Source organism: Sciurus carolinensis, chromosome 16, assembly GCF_902686445.1.
Source record: "Sciurus carolinensis chromosome 16, mSciCar1.2, whole genome shotgun sequence".
NCBI lineage: Eukaryota > Metazoa > Chordata > Mammalia > Rodentia > Sciuridae > Sciurus > Sciurus carolinensis.
The window spans coordinates 30410623-30435264 of record NC_062228.1 but is presented as its reverse complement, the minus strand read 5'-3'; the positions used below and the strand labels follow the sequence as shown (position 1 = coordinate 30435264).

The window sequence follows — 24642 nt, the reverse complement described above, 5'->3', positions numbered from 1 at the left end:
GGCAGGATCTGAAGTTCAAGGACAGTCTAGGCAGCTTTGTGACACAGTGTCTCAAAATTTTAAAAAAGGGCTGGATGTAGCACAGTGGTAAAGTGCCCCTGGGTTCATTCCCCAGTCTCAGGGGTTGTTGGGGGAGCAGGTAATGTACAGGTAAACTAGGTAACTTCCAGCTTAGACATTTAGGGTGCCTTTGCCAGAGGCATCCTTCCTTTAATATTGGGGCCATGAAGAGTGAGGAGAGTAACAAAATCTAGTGATCCTTGTGGTCGCCTCTTATGCACCTGGACCACCTGTGTTTGCTTTTCAGTGTTGAGCCTTTCTGGAGATCTCATGCCCCTTGGGGAATAATCTATGTCGCTGTGTGGCTTTGGGAAAATCATTAATTTCTCTGACTCACTCTAAATCATCTGCAGAATGGAATAACTGTAGTACCTCCATCATTGGGTTGTTCTGAAGTTTAAAGGGGTTTATCCACATAAAGCCTTCTAAGCACAATTCTTGGCACGTGATCAAGATGCAATTAATGCTATTAATTATCATCATCATCATCATTACACTTATTCCAATTTGTAATAATCCGGTTTACTCTTTTAAGAACTATTTATCGAGCACCTACTATGCACCAGGTACTATCCTTTGTCCTGGCAATAAAGCAATGAAGAAGTCAGACAAGGGTTTCAAAGACATATTCTAGTAAAAAATGCAATGCACCTTTCTCTTTTCTTCCCCCGCCCCCCGCCCCCCGTGTTGGGGATTGATCTAAGGGACACTACCACTACCACCAAGCCACACCCCCAGCCCTTTTCATTTTATTATTTATTTATTTATTTTAGATACTGGGAATTTAACCCAGGGGCGCTTAACCACTGGGCCATATCCTCAGCCCTTTTTATTTTTTATTTTAAGACAGGGTTTCCCTAAGTTGCTGAGGCTGGCTTTGAACTCTGCATCCTCCTGTGTCAGCCTCCCAGGTCACTGGGATTGCACCCAGTCTACAGCATTCTTTTTGATAAGCATTTTGTTCCTCATTGTGTCATGTAGTCTCATTAATGCCTTTTAGTTAAGTAAGGACAGTATGGTTGTTCCCACTGTACAGAAAGAAAGCTGAGGTTTCAAAAATTAAGCTTTCGGAGACAGCTAGAAACTGACTAGGTTTTGGTGGGCGTGGTGGCGCACACCTGTAATCCCAGCAGCTGGAGAGGTTGAGGCAGGAGGATGGCAGGTTAGTGGCCAGACTCAGCAACTGAGTGAGGCTCTAAGTAACTTATTGAGATACTGTTTCAAAATAAAAGATACAAAGGACTAGGAATGTAATTCAGTGGTAGAGTGCCCCTGGGTTCAGTCCCCAGTACCCCCTTCCCCTGCCAAATAAATAAATAAATAAATAAATAAATAAATAAATAAATAAGAAAAAGAAAGTAACCAGGTATTACTTGATCTAGGTCTTTTAGACTTTAGTTCTGCTTGTCTCTTGTGTGACAGGCACTGATGATTTGGGGAGGGTGTTGGGGTGGGAGCATGTAAGCAGCTCTCAGAGCTTCGGAACCCTGACCCAGCAGCAAAAGCACAAAGGAGAGGCAGGGACTCTCTCTGGTGTGCCTGAGATTCCACTTCATTCTGTCCATGCCGTTTGTCAATCACCTGGCTCCAACAATATGTTCCTCTGCCTGGTATCAACTTTGGGGGCTTGGAGGGGACTTCATCTTTAGGAAAAAGTGCTTGCTCCTGCCCGTGGTTCATGGGGCAGTGTGGTGACAGCAGGTTTCCATTTGCTCCCCACAGAGCAGAATAGAAGATGGATAGGACAGTGACTGAACTGCATGGTCCTGGGTGTCTCCAGCGGCAGGAAGGTTCACTAACCCCCGCCCAGGCAGCTGGGTGGGGCAGGGCAGTCCCCTCTGAGAACACAACATTCAGGAACTGGAAGTCTGTCCCAGGGGAGGTGGCAGGCAAAGACCTGGCAAAGACCATGGGGGAGAGGTCACTCAGGGCCAGGCATCATGCAGAGATACCAATGTCCCAAACCTGGCTGGTGGCAGGTTGGGAGGGCTGTCTCCTGATCCCATGGCAATGACAACTGTCTCCTACCCTCGGATCCCAGGTGACAATTCTTTTTTGTTGTTGTTGCTGTTGAGATGGGTTCTCACTATCTGGCCTGGGCTGGCTTTGAACTTGTGTGTTCAAGTGGTCCTTCTGGCTTAGCCTCCCAAGGAGTTGAGATTACAGGTATGTGCTACCACGCCCAGGTCTCCAGGTGACAACTCTGAACTTGCACAGCAGCATGTGGCTGATGCAAAGGGTTCCCTCCTCCAGGATCAACCCTGCCTGATCCTCATGGAAACACACACCCTGCCCCTTTTTTGGTGCGCTTTATCACCCTCTCTCAACATGCCTTCTAGTACTTCCTACTGGTCCCAAGAGAAGTCTTTTTTTTTTTTTTTTAATTGAATTCAAGGGCACACGGTTGGACCTACAACCACCTGCATCTAGTTATTTGCTATTTATCTATAGGTTTATTTATGCGCTTACAATATGTGGTGAACGCACTGCAGATTTTTTCCTTGTGTTCCTCCTTTCCATCTTGAATCTTGAGTTGACCATTCTTTTGCTTTTATTTCATATATTTTTCTAAGATACATGTTTTTTAGATTTACTCTCTTTCTTTTCTTAAAAGAATGTCCTGCCATATTTCACCTTCTGGAATGTTCTTTTCTCTCGTAATATTATGTTGTTAAAATTCATCCATATTGTAGCATATAGTTTGGGTCCATTTGCTTTTGCTTCAATATTATCGTCCTCTCTATTGTCTCTGACATGTTTCTTCTGTCAATGAACTTTTGGGTTTGTTATCAGCTTTCCACTACTTTGAATATGCTGAGCTGAATATTCTTATACATATCTCCTGGAAAATGATGTGAATTTGACAATTTACAACTCCAGCAACAAAAAACTTTAAAGATCCTATTGATTTTTATCCTCTCCAGCATTTATTATCAGTTTACAGTGGTCAGTGATTCAGTGGAAATATCCTCTCAGGGGACTGAAGTAGTATGCTTAAAGTCTCTCCCAGTTGGAACCATGTCACTTTCTTATTCAACCCTGGTTCCCCAGTCCCCAACACAGTGCCTGGTAGCTCATCATTATCATCATCAAAGCCAACAATTCTATAGTAATTATAGATACCATTTATCAAGGGCTTATTAAGTGCCAGGTGCAATGTTAAATAACACCTTTACTTTTATTATCTTATTTAATCATTCTGGAAACCCTATAAGGTAAGGTCCCATATTACATCCATTTTGTAGCTGGGAAACTAAAGTTAAATATATTTCCCAGAATCACAAAGTAGTAAATAATGGAGCCAGGATTTGAACAGTGGCATCTTAACTAGCATATGACAGGTGTCCTGTAAATTCTCGAACAAAATGCATTTACCTACCCATAACCAGAGGCAGGGTCAAATGCCATGACAGTTTTCCTTTTGTGTGTGTGTGGGGGGGGGGGGGGGAGAGGATGCTAGGAATTGAACCCAGGGCCTCGGGCATGCCAGGCAAGCACTGTACCACTGAGCTGCATCCCTAGCCAGATACTTTTACTTTTTTATCTCCTTTCAAATATGTTTAAAATAAACCCACTTTTAGGAAGGATTTTTGTTTTGGTATTGGGATTAGAATTCTACAATTGAGCTGTGCCCCTAGTTCTTTTTCTTTTTCTACCAGTTCTTTTTATTTTGAAACAGGGTCTCACAAAGTTGGTGAGGCTGACCTTGAATTTGTGATCCTCCTGCCTCAGCCTCCCGAGTCACTGGGATTAGAGGTGTATGCCATTGTGCTAAAGAATGTTTTATAATCTTGTTCTAGTCAAATGTAACTCATTCCTGAGGATGGTGGCACTTGCCTTCCTGAAGCAGGAAGATCTTAAGTTTGGGGTCAGCCAGGCCAACTTTGTAAGACCTTGTCTCCAAATAAAATAAAAAGGCTCGGGGATGTGGTTAAGTGCTTGCCTAGCCTGTGGGAGGCACTGGATTCCATCCCCAGTACTACAAAAAAAAGAAAAAAAGTAACTAATTTAATTTAGGATTAGTGATAATTTCTCAGCAATCATCACGTAGACTTGAGAACTCTCACTGTGAGAGAGATCTTACCTACAAATTGTCAAATGTTATGAGATGTTTATGAATTCTTCCTTTACCAATAAATCCTCCTAATCCTGCTCTATTTTCTTATTGATCACACTTATTATCTCTAATATTAATATGATTTACTTATTATTGTATTTATTATAGATGCACAAGGGCAGGAATGTTTGCCTGCTTAACTCTGTATCTTTAATTGATTTAGAATTTATGTATCCCTGGTGTCTATAACCGTGCCTGGCACAGAGAGGCTGCTCAACAAAGATCTGTTGGACAAATGGAATAAATGGATGCTGACAGGGGTGAATGAATGAATAGAGTGAATGAACCAGCAAATCCTAAATTGAAGCCAAATACTTTTTCAGGTTTTTGTATTTTGTAGTGAGGATTGAACCCAGAGTGCTTAATCACTGAGCCACATCCCTGGCCCTTTTTATATTTTATTTTGAGAATGGGTCTTGCTCATTTGCTTTGGGCCTTGCTAAGTTGCTGAGGCTGGCCTTGAACTTGTGATCCTCCTCTGTTAGTCTCAGGAGTGGCTGAAAAAAGCCACCACACCCAGCTCTTTCAGACTTTAGACATTTCTGTAGCTGGTGGAAAATCAGGGAGGCTTGAGATTGTGTCTGTATTACATAAATGATACAACAGTCCTGATCTGAAGATCCGAAACGATTCTTTTGTTGCCTTTTTCTTTATCTCTCATAAACTAACAATGAGCAGCCTGCCTCAAGTATTGACTGTGGCGATGAAGCAGGAGGCAATCAAAACAAAACAAAACAAAGCAAAAAAACTGGCAGCTTGAATTTAGTGCATTTTTTTCTAGCAGTCTACCTTGGTGTCTAGGCCCAGTGCACCTCATTCCATATGCAAAACATCTGATATTTGTGTAACAGGTCCTTAACCCTTGGCTTTATTCTTATTTCCAAACTGGAGTGCACTAGATAAATGCAGAAATCAGGAACCATCCCTCCCAGTCAAGCGTCCCTGGCTCAGTTCTCAGAGCCAGGCCAAACGAGTAATTATAGCTTCTCTCTGTGGTGTACAGGGCAGGAGGCTGATTTAATAAAGGAAGCCTGCTGTCTGTCTCCAGCCTGGCTCTGACTCATGGAACTAGGGAGTCCCAGAAGCACTACCCACAGAGGGTGGTGAGCAGCTGGGGGGTGGGAGGTGAGGGTGGCTGGCTAGCAAGGCCTGGGCTGAGAGAGAGCCCAGAGAATGAGGAAACTCCCTGCTTGGCCAGGAGGAACCTGCAGTTGGAGCCAGAGGAAGTGAGGCTCAGACGGAGCAGCTGCCGGTCCAGCTACAGCAGCAACTGCCTCACCCTTGAAAGAAGGCTCCTTGCCGTGTGGACACGTAAAATGAAATGGGTTAGTAATTTTCATATTCAAAATTAATTGGGGGAAACAATGGCTTTTGCGTCTATTAGGGATGGCTGCCTTTGTATGATAGAACAGTGGTTTTGGTTTCTTGCAGGGGGCCTGGGTCTTGGAGTCTGGAGTGATGAGCAGTCTGTTAATTTGGTTTCTCACTTTGGCAGGGAGGTGGCTAATTAGGTGTTCACAGCCGCAGAGACAGTTTGAGCTGGGAGTGGTTTCAGCTACACAGAGGGTGACAGCCGGCTCTGGAGTGGATTTGGATGCCACCTCAGATAGGTCACCAGAGGTCATCTTATCCTTCCTTCTGTCTCCAGCAGCTTCTCCTCCTCCCCTGACAATCAGCCAGACGGAGGCAACTTGACCTTCTCCTCCCCCCCGCCCCCCTCCAGGCCCTGCCAGCCAGGAGATTCCGGCTCCACCCCTCCCCTCCCCTTCCTTTCCCGCTGAGTCACACACCTCCCGGTCAGGTGATCCTCCCCTGGGCCCTTCCCAGAGCACCTTGACCTATATTCCGAACTCTCCATGGCAGCAGATCCTAATTGTCCTGAGACAGGGCCCGCCAGACCAGCGGGCAGGGCGCCCTGGCAGCCCAGTCTGCAGACGGGCGCCCCAGGCAGTGGGAGGGGTGTACCCACTCCGCGAACCACCGACCCGAGAGGCCTGGAAATGGAAAGTTAGGAAGCTGGAGGCTGTGTGCGGGCGGGCGGCGGCGGTGGAGGAGGGGGTGGCGTGTTGAGTCAGCTGCGAGAGCTGACAGCCACTGGGAGCCGCGTGCTTCCTCCCCTCCCTGGCAGGGCTCTCGCCAGCTCCGGGCCAGGCCCTGACTGAGCAGACTACAGGGGGTGAAGTGGTGAAGGACAGATGCCACTGTGGCTGGGTAATGTTGCTGCCCACGGGAAGGGGAGAGGTGAGAAACTATGCAAATAATGGGATAAACCCAGATGACTCATCTGGGGAATCAGCCTAGGAAAACTGCCCTGCTCCAACACCACAGCCCCCCCCTCCCCCCCCAGGAAACAAGTTCCCATCCCAAAATTACCCACAAAATGGCCTCTACTTATCTTGTGTATGGGTTCTTTGTGCAGCCGCTGCCTGGGCAGTCTTTGTGTCCTCTGAATGTGAGGATAATGGGGGTGCTGTGGAAAGGGAATTAAAAGTGTTCAGAGTCAGACTTTGAGCCTCATCCTTGGGTAGCAAGCCTGTAAAAGGCCATGCAGTCGAAGATCATAGTCCCTTTTGAATTCAAAAGGGCTCTGAATTTAGGGTCATTCTTCGAAACCTCCCTTTACCAGATAGTATAGCTCTGTGACTGCAAAGTCATTACAGGCCTTAGTCTCCAATCTAATATGGGGCTTTTAATAAAGCCCACCTCCCATTACATCAGACTGCATTAAATCAGATGATGTGCATGAAATATATTAATTGTACATAATGATGCATAACTATATAATGTCTTCTCTAGGTGGCTAACCGTCCCCCCACCCCCAACACACCCAATTTGAAAAGATTCTTTTTTGTTGTTGTTGAATGTGCCTGCCTCTGGGTGTGTTTACCAGGGCAAATAGAAAACTGTAGCCTCTGGTTACGGTATGATCCAGTCTAACAAGCAGCCCCACAGTTTATTTACATACCACCCACAGGTTGGTCCTACATTGTTTTGGTCCTTTATATGGAGAAAAGCTGTGTATCTGTCATAGTTTTGGATAAAAATCTGCAGATTGGAGTAAAGCATGATTTTTAGATTCATTCCATTTTCTTTGATGTTCTAGGGATGATCCCAGGTCTCATGCATGCGAGGCAAACCACTGCATCACAACCTCAGCCCAAGCACAATTTTCAAATCAAGATGTAAATTTAGGAAGTCACTGCCTAGTGCAGAGTGGATGCTAGAAGGTAGATGGAAGTTATGTGGATAGAAAGGAAGAAGGAAGCAAATTAGGCAACCAGAGTGTTACCAGGAAGCTCATTATGCTTGAACTTCAGGGTCCTTCAGGTGCATGTATCCCTTCCAAGGTCGTACCTCATTTTAAATCAATTATGCGTTCCTTTCCTGAAGAGGGTCCCCAGTGTTATATACCCTTCAGACCCCATCAAGACACCCAGGCTTTGTTCTCATTTAAGACTTATAAGCACAAATGAAAATGTAGGTGGCATAGGGGATGTGGCATTTCCATGCAGTCTCCACCATGGACTCTGTAAGGATCCCACGGAAACCACGCCAGACGCGGGAAATCACATAAGGGAGTTTATTAAGCAAAACAGAGTGTCTCCCTGCAGGGTAAGAGAGAAAATGAGAGGAAAAGAAAGGGAATGAGAAAGGGCGCACGCAAGAAAGAGTGTGAAAGCCAGGAGGATAGAGAAAGTGAGGAGGAGAGAGAGAAGGATGAGAAAAGATGGTGGAATAGCTACAGTAAAGCAATTGAATTGTGCCGGGCTAACAGGGGACCAATATGGGAGAAGGATACTTGCAAGCTGACTGATGAACCAATAGCTAGCTAGGATGTTCACAGATTGACAAGTGGTTGGGAGGTGGGGAAAATGGCTGCACCAGAAAGGTCAGGGGGAGCTGCTTTGTACATTACAGACTCCAAATCTGAAATTTACATAAAGATTCACATGTAAGCCAGACAAGGGCAACATCACAAGGAAGTGTCCGTATGGGCAGTACACACCTGTAATCCCAGGGACTCAAGAGGCTGAGGCAGGAGGATTCCACAAGGCCAACCTCTGCAATTTAGCTAGAAACCCTGTCTCAACAAACAAACAAAATGGGAGCTGGGCATGGTGGCACAAGCCTGTAATGCCAGCAGCTCAGGAGGATGAGCCATAAGGATTGCAAGTTCAAAAACAGCCTCAGCAACTCAGTGAGGCTCCAAGAAACTCAGAAAGACCCTGTCTGTAAATACAATATTATTTAAAAAAAAAAAAAAAAAAAAAAAAAAAAAAGAACTGGGGATGTGGCTCAGGGGATGTGGCTCAGTGGTTGAGCCCCTGGGTTCAATTCCTGGTACCAAAAACAAAACAGGAGGGGTTCTGGGAATGTAGCTGCAGAACGCCCTGGGCCCCTGGGTGTAATCCCCAATCTAATCTATCTCTCTCTTCTTTCCCTCTCTCTCTCTCTCTCACACACACACACACACACACACACACACACACACACACACATGGGATGGGATGTACAAAAGGTCAGGAATGTGTGGAATTATTGGGCCAGTTCCAATAAACATTCAGAATCCACTTTGATACTTCTAGGGCTCTTAAATTTCCAGAAGTTTTGAATCTGGGTGATACTGCTTTGCATTATACAGAGCATGGAGAAACCTTGGTTTATATCTGGAACTCTCACTAGTCCTGGTCTTTACTAGTGCCTTCTTGGTAACGAGTTGTGTGTCCTTGGTGGGAGTCACCTTTGGGTCTACATTTTTCTGTATTTAGGATAAGTGGTTTTGGAGCCTCTTAAGCTTCCTAAGGGCAGAGATTAAAACTGCCTTGTTCAGCCTGGTGGAGCCTGTAATCAATCCCAGCAACTTGAGGCTGAGGCAAGAGGATCACAAGTTCAAGGCCAGCCTCAGCAATTTAGCTAGTCCCTAAACAAGTTAGCCAGACCCTGTCTCAAAATAAAAAATAAATAGGGCTGGGGATGCTCATTGGTAAGTGCCCCCAGGTTCAATCTCTGGTACATAAAAAAAAAAAAAAAAAAAAAAAAAAAAAAAAAAAAAAAAAAAAAAACCTGTCTTGTTCACTACCTTATTCCCATTGTTGAGTACAATGTCTAATAATAAGTGTGCAACATTTTTCATTGTGCTTGAGGATGTGGAAACTGAAGCACAGAGTTGTTTGCACACATTCCCTGTCAGTCAGCTATTAAGTGACAGAACTGTGATTCAAACCCAAGCAGTCTACTTCCAGAGTCCCTTGTCTTGACACTGTACACCCTCTATAAATATATATTTTAATGAATAGGCCTTATTTTAGAATAGTTTTATTTTACAGAAAAATTGTGCAGATAGTACAGTGTGATGAGTAAATAAATCAATGAAGTGCCCCTTGATTGACAGCATGCTTGATCCAAGGTTCACCAAAGGGGAATTCATGCTTGTGATTTTTTATGTAGCCAGCACTTCACCTAACTCCTATTCCCACAGCCATCTTATTAAGCAGGTAGTATTTTAACCTCATTTTGCAGTGAGAAAACTAAGGCTCAGAGAGGCTAGGGGACTTGCCCTAGGTTACCCAGCAGATGGGGGGTGGGGTGGGGTTCTAATCTCTGATCTTAAAGATCACATTTTCTCCCCTGGTGAAAAACTTCATCATAATCCAGAGGTATTTTGGGTTGTGTATAGTAGCCTACCATTGGTCTCTAGTGACTTATAGTTTTAACAATGCTCTTTTATCCTTATGTTTTGTTTTTTGAAGGAGAGGCAGCTAGTATGATCCCACTTTACAGAGAAGGCTAATTCTGGCTCAAAATAATTGCATTTCTGTGACAGTGTTGAGATAGGACTGAAGCACAAATCTGTGGACTTGCTACTCTGCCTCTCTCCTTTCTCACCCGCCTGCCTCTGAGTTTGAAACTGTCTCTTTGCACTTTATTCTTGCTGGCCCTGCACAGAGGAAATACCTTGTTTGCTGTGAGTCTTCAAGAGGCTGATCTTCTTCTCAAGAGTTAGACAAGGGAATTTTTACAAAATCTGAATTTCCTTACTCCCTCCCCTACCTCAGCGTTGGGGATGGAACCCAAGGCAAAATCTAAGCTTCTACTGCATTTATGACTTTCCTAAATATTTGGAGAAGAGTGAACCTTGGCATTTTCCCCATGTATTTAACTAACACAAGAAATTGACCATTTTCAGTTGGAGAATGTGGGGTCAGGTTCAGAAGGTCCTATCGGAAACCATGTTGCCAATGTTGCAAGCCCATTCTATAATGGCAACAAAGAAGGAATGTCCTCTCTGCCTTTGGCTATCAGGCCAAAGTAAGTATACCTCTGAAGCAAATAAATTACCTTGGGCCCTTCCGCTTCTCCACAGCCCCCTAGCTGGAAGCACTCAACCTATTACCAGAGAGCAGAAATTCGTTTTCTTTTTCTTTTCTTTCCTTTTTTTTTTCCTCTTTAATCTCATGTTGAAAAAAAATTCAAATCTACAGAAATGGTGCAAGAAAGTTAAAAAATGAGCTCCTTTCTCTATACCTCGTAGATTAAGAAGGACTTCATTAATTTTTAAAATCTCATTCAATGTAATTTTCTTATTAATTAATTTATTTATTCCTCAGCACTGGGGATCAAACCCAGAGGTACTCTACCACTGAACTACATCCTGAGGTTCCCCCCTCCACCCCGCTTTTTTTTTTTTTTTTTTTTTGGTACCCAGAATTGAACTCAAGGGGCACTCAACCACTGAGGACACCTCCCCAACCCTATTTTGTATTTTATTTAGAGACAGGGTCTCACTGAGTTGCTTAGCACCTTGCTTTTGCTGAGGCTGGCTTTGAACTCGAGGATCCTCCTGTACCAGCCTCCCAAGCCACAGGGATTATGGGCATGTACCACCATACCCAGCTGTAATGAATCTCATGCATGTCATTCCACATGGATGCAAGGATTGTTGTAAATAAATTCCTGGAACTGGGATTTGCTGGGCCTCCTCCCTCCGCCACCCCAGCTGCTGGGATTACAGGCATGCACCACCTCTCCCAGTGAGCCCTTTTTATTTTGAGACGGGGTCTCATTAAGGTACCCAGGCTGTCCTTGAACTTGTGGTTCTCCTGCTTGAGCTTCCAGAGTCAGGTATATGCCATAGCTTCCATATTACAGGTATGTGCCACCCTCCTATGTATGATTTTTTTCTTTAAAGTATTAATTTTGCTTGTTTTGAGTAGAAATTATATTTGTTTGATTCAAAATTTAAAGGACATAGCAGCGTACAACTGTAATTCCATCTACTCAGAAGGCTGAAGCAGGAGGATGGCAAGGTTAAGGCCAGCCTCAGCAACTTAGTGAGGTCCTAAGCAACTCAGTGAGACCCTGCCTCAAAATAAAAAATAAAGGGTTTGGGGATGTAGCTCAGTGGTAGAGCACCCTGAGTTCAATCCCTAGTATCACAAAAACAAAACAAAAAACAAAGGAATATACAATGAGGAGTCTCCTCAACTCTGTACCCAGTGCCCCTTTCTAGAAGTCACCAATAATTCAGTTTTTTGTTTCTAATATTTTTTTAGTTGATGATGGACCTTTCTTTTATTTATTTATTTATTTATTTATTTATTTTTTTTGGCGGTGCTGGGGATCGAACCCAGGGCCTTGTGCTTGCAAGGCAAGCACTTTACCAACTGAGGTATCTCCCCAGCCCCTCTTTTATTTATTTATATGTGGTGCTAAGAATTGAACCCAGTGCCTCACACATGCTAGGCAGGTGCTCTACCCTGAGCACAGCCCCAGCCCCAGCTCCTATTTTTAGTTTTTCACGTGCTCTTTCAGAGGTATTTCATAATATATATGAGAAAATGATTGTATTATATCTTCTTGTTTTGCCTTTTCCTCCCATGTTTTCCCACAGCCTGGTTTTTTCATTCGAAACTATTTAATTCATTTCATTAAAGAGCGTTTTGTTTTTTTGTTCTGTTTGTTTTGTTTTGTTTTTGGTACCAGGGATTGAACTCAGGGGTGCTTATCCGCTGAGCCATGTCCCTAGCCCTTTTTTTTTTTTTTTTTTTTTTTTTTTGTATGCATTTTGAGGCAGAATCTTGCTAAGTTACTTAGGGCCTGGCTAAATGGCTGGGGCTGGCTTTGAACTCACAATCCTCCTGCCTCAACCTTCTGAACCACTGGGGTTACAGGCGTGAGTGTTCTTTCTTATTTATTTTAATGTTATATTTCGTTGTATGAGTATTCTGTCACCGGTACCCTAAGGCAGTCACTTAAGTCGTTTCCGAGCTTTAGCTGATACTAACCATGTTGTAATGAATACCTTGTATGAATGTTATTCTATAGGATAGTTTGCAAATTTTAATAGACACTGGGATTGAAGGCTACATCCAGGAGGCTGGAGGTGTAGCTCAGAGGTAGAGTGAGTGCCTGCTATCATGTGTGAGACTCTGGGTTTGAGCCCCAGCACTACCCCAACCCCGCCAAAAAAAAAAAAAAAAAAAAAAAGAAAAAGAAAGAAAAAAGACTATGTCCAGGAACTTTCATAAGTTTAAATATTTCCAAGAAAGGGCATTACCTGAAGTCTGGGTTCTATCCGCCTTTGATATGGGGGTTGGTAACCTAATTTTACACGCTCTCTCTGGTCACAAGAGTGATAGAAGCATTTCTGAATAGGTTATTTTCTTGTGCAGAAATGGTCTGTTTCCTACTGTATGCCCGTGTCTCAACTCAGCTCAGCATGTTAGCCACTTAGTTCAATATGAATGGCACATGTATCACCTCCATTAGTCCAAACAGATCTGGGATCCTCGGTTATTGTGTTCTGATCACAGTGTCAGGCCAAACATTGAACCAGAAGTTCAGCCTTTATGATACTTGTATTGGGAAATGACCCAAAGTTTCCCAGGTGTACTGCTTGGGGAACTCAAGTATCATAAAAAGGCATAAGCAACAACAAAAAATTATGATAAATAGCTCCCAAAGGACATCTGGAAGGCAAGAACCATGGAGTAAGGTAGCCAGGAAAATCCTCCACTTCTTCAAATTAGGTCTTATTCCACGAATTTACTAGCGCACATTTCAGGAAAAAAAAAAAAAAAAAAAAAGCCTATTTTTGTTAGCTCAGAGAAAAGGAAGACAGCCTCATAATCTAGTTAATGATGCAACTGCTACAAACACACACAAACCACACCATATTTCTAGTATTATTATAGTGCAGGTTTTTTTTCTTCCTTTTTTTTTTTTTTTTTTTTTGACAGTGCTGGGGATGTAGTGCAGAATTTTGGAGGGGAAAAAAAGGTCATTCAATTTAGCATCCTGCTTTTTAGACAGGCTACCCTACATCTGTTCTAGAGCTTTATCTATCTATTTATGTATTTTTTAATTGGTACTAGGGATTAAACACAGGGGTGCTTACCACTGAGCCCTTTTTTTTTTTTTTTTTTTGAGACAGGGTCTCACTAAGTTGCTTACAGTCTCACTAAGTTGCTGTACTTGTGATCCTCCTACCTCAGCCTCCTGAGCCACTGGGGTTACAGGCATGTGCCACCATGCCTGGCTATTTTAGAGTTTTAAAAAGAAAGAAGCAGCACCGCAGATGAAGCTCAATGGTAGAGCACTTACCTAACAAATGTGAGGCCCTGGGTTCAATTCCCAGGATCACAGCAAATAAACAAAAAGAAGGAAGAAAAGGTATCTTTGAGAAAGTAAAGTTTTTTAGGGAGTTGATCCCTTTGCCAAAGTTCTGCCTTATTTATTTAGCCATTAGGTTGTTTTGGAGAAAACTAGTAGTAGCTGAATAGTCTTGGTGGAGTAGGAAAAAATGCCTGAGAAGTCACAGGCCTGGGTTCTTGTGTTGCACAAATTCACTGTGTAGCCTTGGGTTCCATCCTTGAAAAACATTTAGGAAAGGAAATGTGTCTATTCATGCAAAAAATATGTACACAAAGGAGATACAGCATCAAAATTTCTGAGCAATGTTCCAACTTCAAAATAAGTAGTCACTGTCCCCATCCAGAAATTCTGCTTTGTTTGTGACTGTTAACTATTGAAATAATTGCCACCTTGTTACCTGGGTATAGGCCTGACACGTTCATTTGTTTAACAAACGTTTACTGATTTCCTACTGTGGGCTAGACATTGTCAGAGCACTTCGAATGTTGTGAGCTGGGCATGGTGGTGCACGCCTGTAATCCCAGCTGCTTCTGAGGCTAAGATCAGGAGGACTGCAAGGTTGAGGCCAAGCCTTGGCAATTTAGGGAGGCCCAGTCTCAAAATTTGAAAAAAATGAAAGAGCTGGGGAGGTAGCTCAGTCATTAAGCACCTCTAGGTTCAGTTCCTTGTATTGGAGGGCAAAAATGTAGTGACGAACAAAAGAAATCTGCATCCCAGGGAGCTTATGTTCCAGAAGAGGAAGAGAGATGATAAACCACAACATAAAACATAAGACATAGAACATTCTGGTGCTAAGTAATAGGGAGGAAAACAAAGCAGGAAATATTGTAAGGAATCTGGGGTGAAGAAAAATGGGCCACAATTTTATTGTAGAGTGATTGGGAAAGCTTCATTGAGAAAGTAGCACTTAAACTAAATCCTGGAGGCGTGGAGGTGATACAGCAGTGACTCTTCAGGTAAAGTAATAAGCCTCTTGTCATTATAATTTGAGAGTAAGTACTTTGTATATATATATTTTTTTAATCAGCTGATCTTATCCCCCAAATTCTATTAGCAATATATATTTTGGGTTAAAATGCTAACAATACTGACAGGTGCGGTGGCGCATGCCTGTAATCCCAGCAGCTCAGGAGGCTGAGGCAGGAAGATCTTGAGTTCAAAGCCAGCCTCAGCAAAGGTGAGGCACTAAGCAACTCAGTGAGACTCTGTCTCTAAATAACCACAAAATAGGGCTGGGGATGTGGCTCAGTGGGTCGAGTGCCCTTTGAGTTCAAGGTACCGCCCCCCCCAGCCCCAAAAAGCTGAAATATTGTTGGGGGTGTACTCAGTGGTAGAGTGCTTACCTAGCATGAGGAAGGCTCTGGTTGGATTCCCCAATACCACAGGGTGGAGGAGGGAGTTACTCCTGTCGAGCGTGGTGGCACACACTGTCATCTCAGCTACGCTGGATGCTAAGGCAGGAGGATCACACTGTTGTAGCCCAGTGTAGAGCACCTGTGGGTTAAAGCTCCCATGGGGGGGGGGGGGCGGGGGCAGGGGAGGATTACTCCAATTGCTCATTCTGTACCGCCACTGGCCAGCCCTGAGGATGTTCTGGGACTCTCAGCTAGTTCTTCTAATCCTGGTGCTGAGTGAGAGCCACTGGGGTGTAGGAAAACAGGCTGATGGGTGGTTTAATTTTGCACTCTCCTGAGGGCCTAAGAGTTTGGGGAGTTACCCTACAGATAGTAGTATAAATGAGGACATATAGGAACGCAGTTCTGGGACTTGAGTTCTCCTAACCTTTGGTTAATATCACAGCCCTTGGAAAAGAAGAATTTTGGGAAATCCTGAATTCCTTATTCATTACAAGACAGCAGTATTACTCATGATGGTATTTGCCTCATTTTTTGAAATTAGATTGTACTTTCTATCTGTATTCTAGATTTACCTTTGTTCCAACAAGGTTCAAGTTCTTCAAAATGTTTCTAAAACCATAAGCTTTAGACCATATTCACAAACTCAAATGTGTACAGGGAGCAGACAGTAATGGATACAAGCAGGTATAAGGCTATAGGGACTGGCGGGGACTGTGACAAACTGAAGAGTACATCCTTCCACTCTGCTTCTGGGATGGTGATTCAACTGAATGTGAGAGTTCCCATTGCTAGAATTTCTAAGAAGTTGGATATCCACATTTTTTAAGGCAAAATATTCTGATTATAAATGTCGGCAACTAATTCAAGATAGCTAAATACATTGTGCAGATAAATATGGGATCTCTAACATAAACAGACCAAGTTGACCCATTTGCCAAGATTTTGCCTTATCTAGTTAACCAATAGGTTATTTCAAAGAAACTAGCAACATTGGAGTCGTCCTGGTAGAGTGGAAGAGAATGTGCAACCTCTGGTAAATCTCTCAGGCCCCTGGGGCATTAATTTCCTCTTCTGCAGAATGAGGGGGCTGGACTTAAATGTTTTCAAAATGTGCCCCTGTAAGCCCAGGAAGTCTTCAGAGATGCCTGCAAGGGCTGGGGAAGGGTGGGGGATCCTAGAGCCTGCAGAAGGACAGCTCAGCCTTTGTTCTGTTTTCTCTTTGGGGCTTCTGCTTTTTTGTTTTACATCTTGAACTTTTGCCAAGAGTTTAGAAATAAGATCTTTTTGAAGAAAGAATTTCCTTGCCCTTCAAAAAAGGTTTGACAATCTTTGGATTAGTTGATCAGCTCTAGTGTAAGGTGTTATTAGCTTTTCTCCATTTGCCTAATGCTGCTTATCTCCTTACAGTTGCCACTAGCAGTCCAACCCCAGATGTAAGTCAAGTGAACAAATATTATAGGAAGGGCTCGGGGTGCAGCTCAGCGGGAGAGTATGTGCTTCGGAGGCTCAAGACCCTGGGTTCCATCCCCGGCACCACGTACACACACAAAATTACAGGGAGATTCTGACACATTACCTAGTGCAATAGCTTATTTCGGATGATAATTTTTTTTCCCTTTGTTTTGGAAAACAGACGTGTTCTTTTTTTCTGGTATAATATTGCTTATAAACAAGGCAGTCATATTTGCTACTAAAAAAAACTTTCCTAGCCAAGGTGGTGGCACAAGTCTGTGGTCCTAGCTAACTGGGAGACTGATTCCTTGAACTGGAATCCAGGCATTCAAAGCCAGACTGAACACCCTGTCTCTTATTATATTAAAAAACAAAACAAAACCCTTTCCTGAGTCACATGATGTTCACAGGAAGTGATAAAACATTAACATTGCACAGTGACCTGCAACTTCCAGGTACTTTGCCACTTGAATGAATCTGGAGATCACTCAACTAACTGGCTATAAAAAAAAAAAAAAAAAAAAAAATTAACCATGATTTATTGATAACTCAATATATGATAACTTTGTGAATATAAGATTCAGGTTATTCACATGCAAAAAGAACTTTTTGTCTCTGTCTTCCTAATACATAAGGAAACAAAGGCTAGGTGAGGTTGCAAACTTACCTTGACCACACAAGATGCCAACCCATACCTGTCCCAGCATATTCCAGCCAGTTGCTTCCAGCTTTGAGAAGTCAGACAGCAGGAGATCTCTTGTTTTAAGCTGTCCCAGGATCACCTGTCAGGCTGCTTTCAACTTCAGCTTTCCAGATCCTCTTATCTACTGAAAGTGCCTTGAATGGAACTCACAGCTGTTCTGAGTTTGTTGCCCTAATCTTGAATTTAAATAGTCCTTTCCATGCCTTGAATTTCAGTGGAAATGAAAGAACTTGAGATCTGGGGGTGGAAATAGACTTTTGGGAATGATTAAATGGATCTTTTTCTTTCTTTCTTTCTTTCTTTTTTTTTTTTTTTTTTTGATTAGGGATTGAAGCCTGGGGTGCTCTACCACTGAGTTTTGTCCCTCAACCCTTTTTTATTTTTATTTATTTTTTGAAACAGAGTCTCACTAAGTTGCCCAGACTGGTCTTGAACTTGCAATTTACCTGCCTCAGCCTCCAGAGTAGCTGGGATCACAGGCATGTGCCATAGCACCCAGTGGGAATGAATAAATGCATTTTTAAATGTTCCTGCACTTGGCTGAGCTATGTTTCTCCTGTTGTAAAGGAAATTACTTTCCCTGTACGTTGATCTTGCCTACTGTTCTAGTCTAACTGGTTCAGTTTCCCTAGTGGTAGGTACGTGCGGAGAAGGTATCACAAAGCAAGTATTGATTATGGGCCTTTTTTTTTTTTTTTTTAATTTAGCACTTTATTGGGTACATAATATATCCTAGGCCAATATTTCCACTTATTGTAACCACTGGATTTTTTTTTTTTCAAGTTTATGCACAAGACAGAAGACTAGAAACTTTCATTTGTATATGTAGTGTTTTCAGAGAATACATGTGAGCATTATTTATAAGAAACAACAATAAGATAAGACAGGCAGCTTAGGTGTTATGATTCTTATTTCTTTCTTCTTCTTCTTCTTTTTTTTTTTTTTTTTTTTTTTTTTTTTGTACCAGGGTTAGAACCCAAGGTGCTTAATCACTGAGTCCATCCCCAGCTCTTTTTATTTTATTTTATTACCAGGGATTGAACTCAGGGGCACTCAGCCATTGAGCCACACCCTCAGCCCTATTTTGTATTTTATTTAGAGACAGGGTCTCACTGAGTTGCTTAGCACCTTGCTTTGGCTGAGGCTAGCTTTGAACTCATGATCCTCCTGCCTCAGCCTCCCAAGCCTCTGGGATTACATGAATGGGCCACCATGCCCAACCTTTTTTATTTTTGGAAACAGGGTCTTGCTATCTTGCTTAGGACCTCACTGAATTGCTGAAGCTGGCTTTGAATTTGCAATCCTCCTGTCTCAGTCTCCCAGATTGCTGGGATTATAGGCATGTGGCACCATGCCCGGCTATGATTCTCACTTCACAGGCAAAAAAGAAAAAAAAAAAAAAAAAATCACAAAATTGCTAATCATTTATGTGGTTGGCCAGTGGTAAAGCCTGGACTGCAATTTAGATATTTCCCTTTTAATCCTGTGTCCTCTCCATTTTACTACCGTCATTTGGCCTTTCTAATTGGAGGAGGAAACTAGGTTCCAGTCAACTTTCAGCATGAACCTAGATTTTTTTTGTGTGTGTGTCCATATTGCAGTGCTGGTATTGGACTCAGGGTCTCACAAATGCTAAGAAAGTATTTCTACCACTGATCTACATTCCCAGCTCTATAGCAGTATTTTCCTATCTGGGCTACACAAGTCATTATACAAATGGCTTTTAAAACATGCTGATGCCAAGACTCATCACCTCTAGTTCTAGGCAGGGTCTGTGCAAATTTTCAAGTTTCTCCTAGTGCTTCTAATGTGCAGTGTCATAGTTTGTTTTCTGTGGCTATGACAAAATACCTGAGACTGGGTAATTTATAAAGATAGAGGTTTATATAGCACATGGTTTTGGAAGCCCAGAGCACGGCACTGTCATCTGCTCAGCGTCTGGTGAAGGTCCACTGATAGCATCATAAGATGGCGGAAGGTATCATAGGATGAGACAGAGCAGATGTCTTAGCTCAGGTCTCTCTTTCTCTTTATTTATTTATTTGTTTATTTATTGTTACTGAGGATGTAACTCAGGGGACTCTACCATTGAACCATACCCCCAGCACTGGACTCTCTTTTTCTTATTAGAAAATCACTATCATGGGAGCTGCATTCTCATGACCTCCTCTACTCCTAATTACTTCTCCAAGTTTCCATCTTCAATACATCAGCATATGAATTTGAGGATTAAGTTTCTATCACAAACATTTGGGGTTTGAGAACTTCTGATAGAGTATCCAGTGTCTTGTTCAAAACCAGATAGGATAAGCAGTTCTTTCTGTCAGAAATTTCAGGTCAAAATTCATTCAAGTGTTAGGTACACATTTATTGAGCATGTTCTAGGTGCTAGGAACAAGACTGAACCTGTTCATGACGCTTTCCTTCTAGTGGAGAGAGACATGTAGTAAGTATATAAACAGGACCATGATCAGTGTTAAGAAGGAACAAACTAGGTAGTTGGGGACCATGAAGGCTGCTACTCTGAGGAACCATTTTTGCAAAACCTGAAGGAAGGAGAAGCAGCTCCTGGAGTCGATAAGGCGAAGGAACAGAAGGTGAAAAGGTCTGAGACAAGGAAGGGGGTGTGTGTTGAGGAACACAAAGACTTTTGTTAGCCAGGCACAGTGGTGCATGTCTGTAATCCCAGCAGTTTGGGAGCTGAGGCAGGAGGATCACAAGTTCAAAGCCAGCTTCAGCAACTTAGTGAAGCCCTAAGCAACTCAGTGAGACCCTATCTCTAATAAAAAATAAAAAGGGCTAGGGATGTGGCTGAGTGGTAAAGTGTCCCTAGGTTCAATCACCAGTACCCCCCAAACCCCAAAAAGAAAGAAAGAAAGAAAAATATTCTTGTTGCTTTCAGTTATCTAGAACAAGGAGTAACAGATAGTAAGTACCTGCCTGACATTTCTTATCGTTTACACAAGCCATTCTGTGTGTCCTTGCCAAAGGGTACGCGTTCTGTAGAGGAAAGAGAGAGAGCCACTTCTAGGAGCCAGGTGCCAGACAAAGAGAAGACTTTACCAACTAAAAATTGCCGACTATGAGAAAAAAGTTAGACAATCCTACATGACGCTGAGATAAAGAATGAAAAAGGAGGAACAGAAAGAACACTCAATTATATATTTGATATTGAGATGATTTGGCCTAATTCCTCTTTTATCCTATGGCTAATAATCACTTGAATATAGGCTATTAGTGTGGCAAACAGGGCTCAGACATTTAGTTCTATGATGTGGGGTTTGTGTGGTGTGTGTGTGTGTGTGTGTGTGTGTGTGTGTGTGAGCGCATGCGTGCGCCGCGCCCTTATGGTGCTGGGAATTGAACCCAGGATCTTGAGCATGCAAAGCATGTGCTCTACTACTGAGCTACCTCCAATCCCTGACATGTTCCCACCCCCCAATACTGTTTGTGAATTTTGGTACTGGGGATTGAATGTGGGAGTGCTTACCACTGAGTTATGTCCCCAGCCCTTCTTATTGTTTTTAAATTTGAGACAGGGTCTTACTAGGTTGCTTTAAAGTCTCAGTAAGTTGCTGAGGCTGGCCTTGAACTGTGATCCTCCTGCCCCAGCCTCCTGAATCACTGGGATACCTTTTTTTTTTTTTTCCAATACTAGAGATTGAACGTAAGACTTCACACATGCTAGACCAGTGCTTTGTCATCCAGTTACATGCCCAGTATCTGATATAACATTTTAAAGGTTTTTTTCTCTATCTAAAATACATGAGAAATCAACGTGTACATGTGAAACCTAATTATTTCTATGAATTTCATGTTTTAAGGAAAGCACCTTTCAGCCAGGTGTGGTGGTACACATCTGTAATCCCAGTGGCTTGGGAGACTGGGCAGGAGATCACAGGATCACAGGTTCAAAGCCAGCCTCGGCAATTTAGTGAGGCTCTAAGCAACTTAGTGAGACTCTGTCTCAAAATAAAAATAAAAAGGGCTGGGGGATGTGGCTCAGTGTAAAGTGCCTTGAGTTAAATTCTCAGTACCAAAAAAAAAGAAGGAAAGCGAGCAAGCATCTTTCCTGTTACCATGCAAGACTGACTTCTGCTTCAATTATACGAGGCCACTACTACTTAACCGCTAATGGTAACCAGAGTAAACAGCTATACTGATTTATTTCAGCAAAACTCTCTAGGAGCCCACTGCTCTTAAATTAAAATTTGTTTTCAATTATATAACCTGGAATTAATTTTCATGGTTGGCATGTGGTTACTCATCCTCTATAAACCATGGAATTCAGTGCAAAGAAAGCAACTATAATTAATATGCATCCTCAACCAAAGGTCCAAGAATTCAAATAAACCCCAAATGCCTTTAAATAAGAGATGATAGTGTCTTAATAAAATAGGAGTGCTTCAAAACATGATCTTAACAAGAGATAACTTTTCATAACCCTCTCCTCCAAAAAAATCCCAAAGGGACACAAAGAAATTTTAAGAGGCAATGGATATGTTTATTACCTGAATTGTGGGGGATGGGAACATGAAGGTATCTGCAGGTTTCTCTCCCAATTAATTGTCATTAATTATATACTCATTTCTGGCATATCAGTTATACTTCAATAAGGCTGGAGGGAAAAGTATAATTTAAAAATTGATTAATATGTTATTTTCAAATTGAATATGCAAATATGGTAAAAAAGAGAGAGAGAGAAAAGAAATCCATATGAGGCAAAACTTGCATGTAGTTAAAAACAAAAACAAAAACAAAAAAAACAGACAAGACTATGGTAATTGTTAAAGGAAAGAATTGGGGGTTTTTGTTCATTTCTTTTACTGTTTTGTTGTGCTGGACATCTAGCCCAGGGCCTGGCACATTCTAGGTACATATTCTGTGACTGAGCTCCATCCCCACCCCAAGTAATGGTGTGAAGCTAGTCAATGACACCATGAGAAAATGAGAGGTGAAGTATAATCGGGGCTATTTTTTAAAAAGGAAAAAAAAAAAGTCAGGAACCCCAGGTGCTGTTTCCTCTTGTTTTGAAGCTTAAACAGGACAAGATGGGGTGATTTCTTCTGAAAATATAATGTCTATAATGCTTATAAAGCAAACCAGTTGATTAGAAAAATACATGTTTTTTCAGTTTCCATCAGAATTTAGGCTAAGTGGTATACATCATACATGCTTTTTTAAGCATGCCAATTATAATATCTGAATGTTAAGTATTACCCAAATTAATACAAAAAAAAATCAGTGAGCTGGTATTTATTTACTCCATGGAATAATTTGCCATGAGGCCAGAGGGACCATTTCTAACTTGTTCAATGTTGTATTTCCACCCTCAGAAATGTGCTCGACACATCAACAGATACTCTTTAAATACTTGCTGAATGGATTCATTTTTAAAACAACCACCACTTGATGTTTTTGCATTTGATCTCTCCAAACTTGATCTAGATGCAACTTCTCCAGGAGTGCTTATATTATCCAAAGAGAAGCAGATGCACAGAAACAAGGAATGGGATGCTCAGGGATGTTTTATCAAGGATAACAGCAAAACTTCTTTTTTTCTGAAGACCTTTTAAGATTAGGACAAGCAGCTGTTTATAAAAGCTCACAGTGTGAGATTTGAACTGTCAAGTAGAATCATGCTTTGAAGTATATTCCTGGCTAAAAGCAGGGGATCAACTAGATAAAACTTGGAGACTCTAAGATCTGTCCCTGATTAAATGGGCCTTGGAGTAAAAATCTGAAGAACAGCTTCCTGACTGAACATATCATTTGGATGTTATTATTATCAGCAGTCTCTAGATTTGAAAATAGTACTGAGTATGCAGCAAAATGATTTTTTTTTTTTTTTTTTTGTACTGGGGATCGAACCCCCCAGAGGTGATTTCCCACTGAAACACATCCCCAACCTTTTTTATTTTGAGACAGGGTCTTGTTAAATTGCTTACTTAAGGCCTTGCTATGTTGCTGAGGTTGACCTCAAACTTGGGATCCTCCTGTTTCAGCCATGGGGATTTTACAGGCATGCACCATCGCGCTGCACTAAATGGTCTTTGAGGTGCTTTAAGCTACAGCTAAAAGTTTAGCTAGTCCTCATTTCTATCTGCTTGAACAAGAACCTAAAAAGAAGTCTAAAGAGTTTTCTAGCGATATCCTTCACTACTGTTCTAACAACTCTTCACCAAGTTAAAGAAATTTCACAAGTCCCAAGAGCTAATGTGAAATTACTGTTAACTAGAGTTACGTTCCGATTCCTTCTCTAAAGTAGAGAAGTACCTGAGCTATTCAGGCTACTTTTCTTTACTGCAGAATGGATATCATATCCTATTGTATAATGTAATGGGGCATAAAATATTCAAGTTATGGATCTACATAAAATGTGTAAAATATTTTTAAAAACATTTTAACATTTATAAGTACTTATCACTGGTCAGTGAAAGAACATTTTTCTTTAGTGCCTCAACCTGTGAATGAGTGTCAGAGATGAGCAAGAAGATATTTTATATACACATTTGTTCATTATTTATTCTACGTTATTACTAATTTAATAGTATTTATATGAGAATAATAATCCTTTATTCTGTGCCCAACACAGCATCTCACCTAGTATGTTTATGTGGTGCAGGAATTTAAACACATATAAAGTTGGGGGTATGGCTTAGTGGAAGAGTGCTCACCTAGCATGGGTGAGGCCCTGAGTTTGATCCTCAGTAAAATGCCCTCCCCCATACACACACATATACGCAAATTACAACGAAGTCACAAAACCAACAAGTCTAATGGGAAAAATAACAGTGCCACTATAACAATATTCAGATTTTTAAAAATTATTTGCTTCTTAACTGGTTTTATAATGTAATTAAAATACGTCTTTTTGTCTTAACCTGTGTCCACATAGATGTATATGGATTTAATGTATATAATACTATAACAAAGTTAGAAGTTACTGGCTGGGCATCACTTTGTTTTAAATGATTAGTCGAGATAGTATTTACTTATCACAAAGTTCACACTTCTGTGGGTTTTAGTATATTCAGAGTTGTATAACCACCACCTAATTAATTAATTAATCTTTTGCTACTGGGGCTTGAACATTTGCTAGGAAAATGCTCTACCACTGAGATATATCCCTCGCCTACCATCTAATTTTAAAATAGTTCATCACCCAAAAGGAACCTATGCCTATTAGCAGTTACTCTTATTCTTCATTCCATTATTTCCAATTTGACCCCAGGCAACCACTAATCTACTTTCTGTCTGTGTAGCTTTGTTTATTCTGAACCTTTCATACACAGGAA

The 24642-nt window shown here is 41.8% G+C and overlaps 1 protein-coding gene across 3 annotated transcripts in view; it reads left to right on the top strand.

The window, feature by feature from the left end:
• Positions 1–24642, top strand: part of Chd9 (chromodomain helicase DNA binding protein 9) — a 237933-nt gene that overhangs the window by 35712 nt on the left and 177579 nt on the right. Inside the window, exon 1 of one of the 3 annotated variants that reach the window (XM_047530061.1) lies at positions 5484–5502. The exons of 1 other annotated variant lie outside the window; for it this stretch is intronic. The gene's annotated coding sequence lies outside the window, so the exon portion shown is untranslated. Of the gene's footprint in view, positions 1–5483; positions 5503–24642 lie in introns of those variants that run through there. One more of the 3 variants, XM_047530063.1, reaches the window with a different exon arrangement.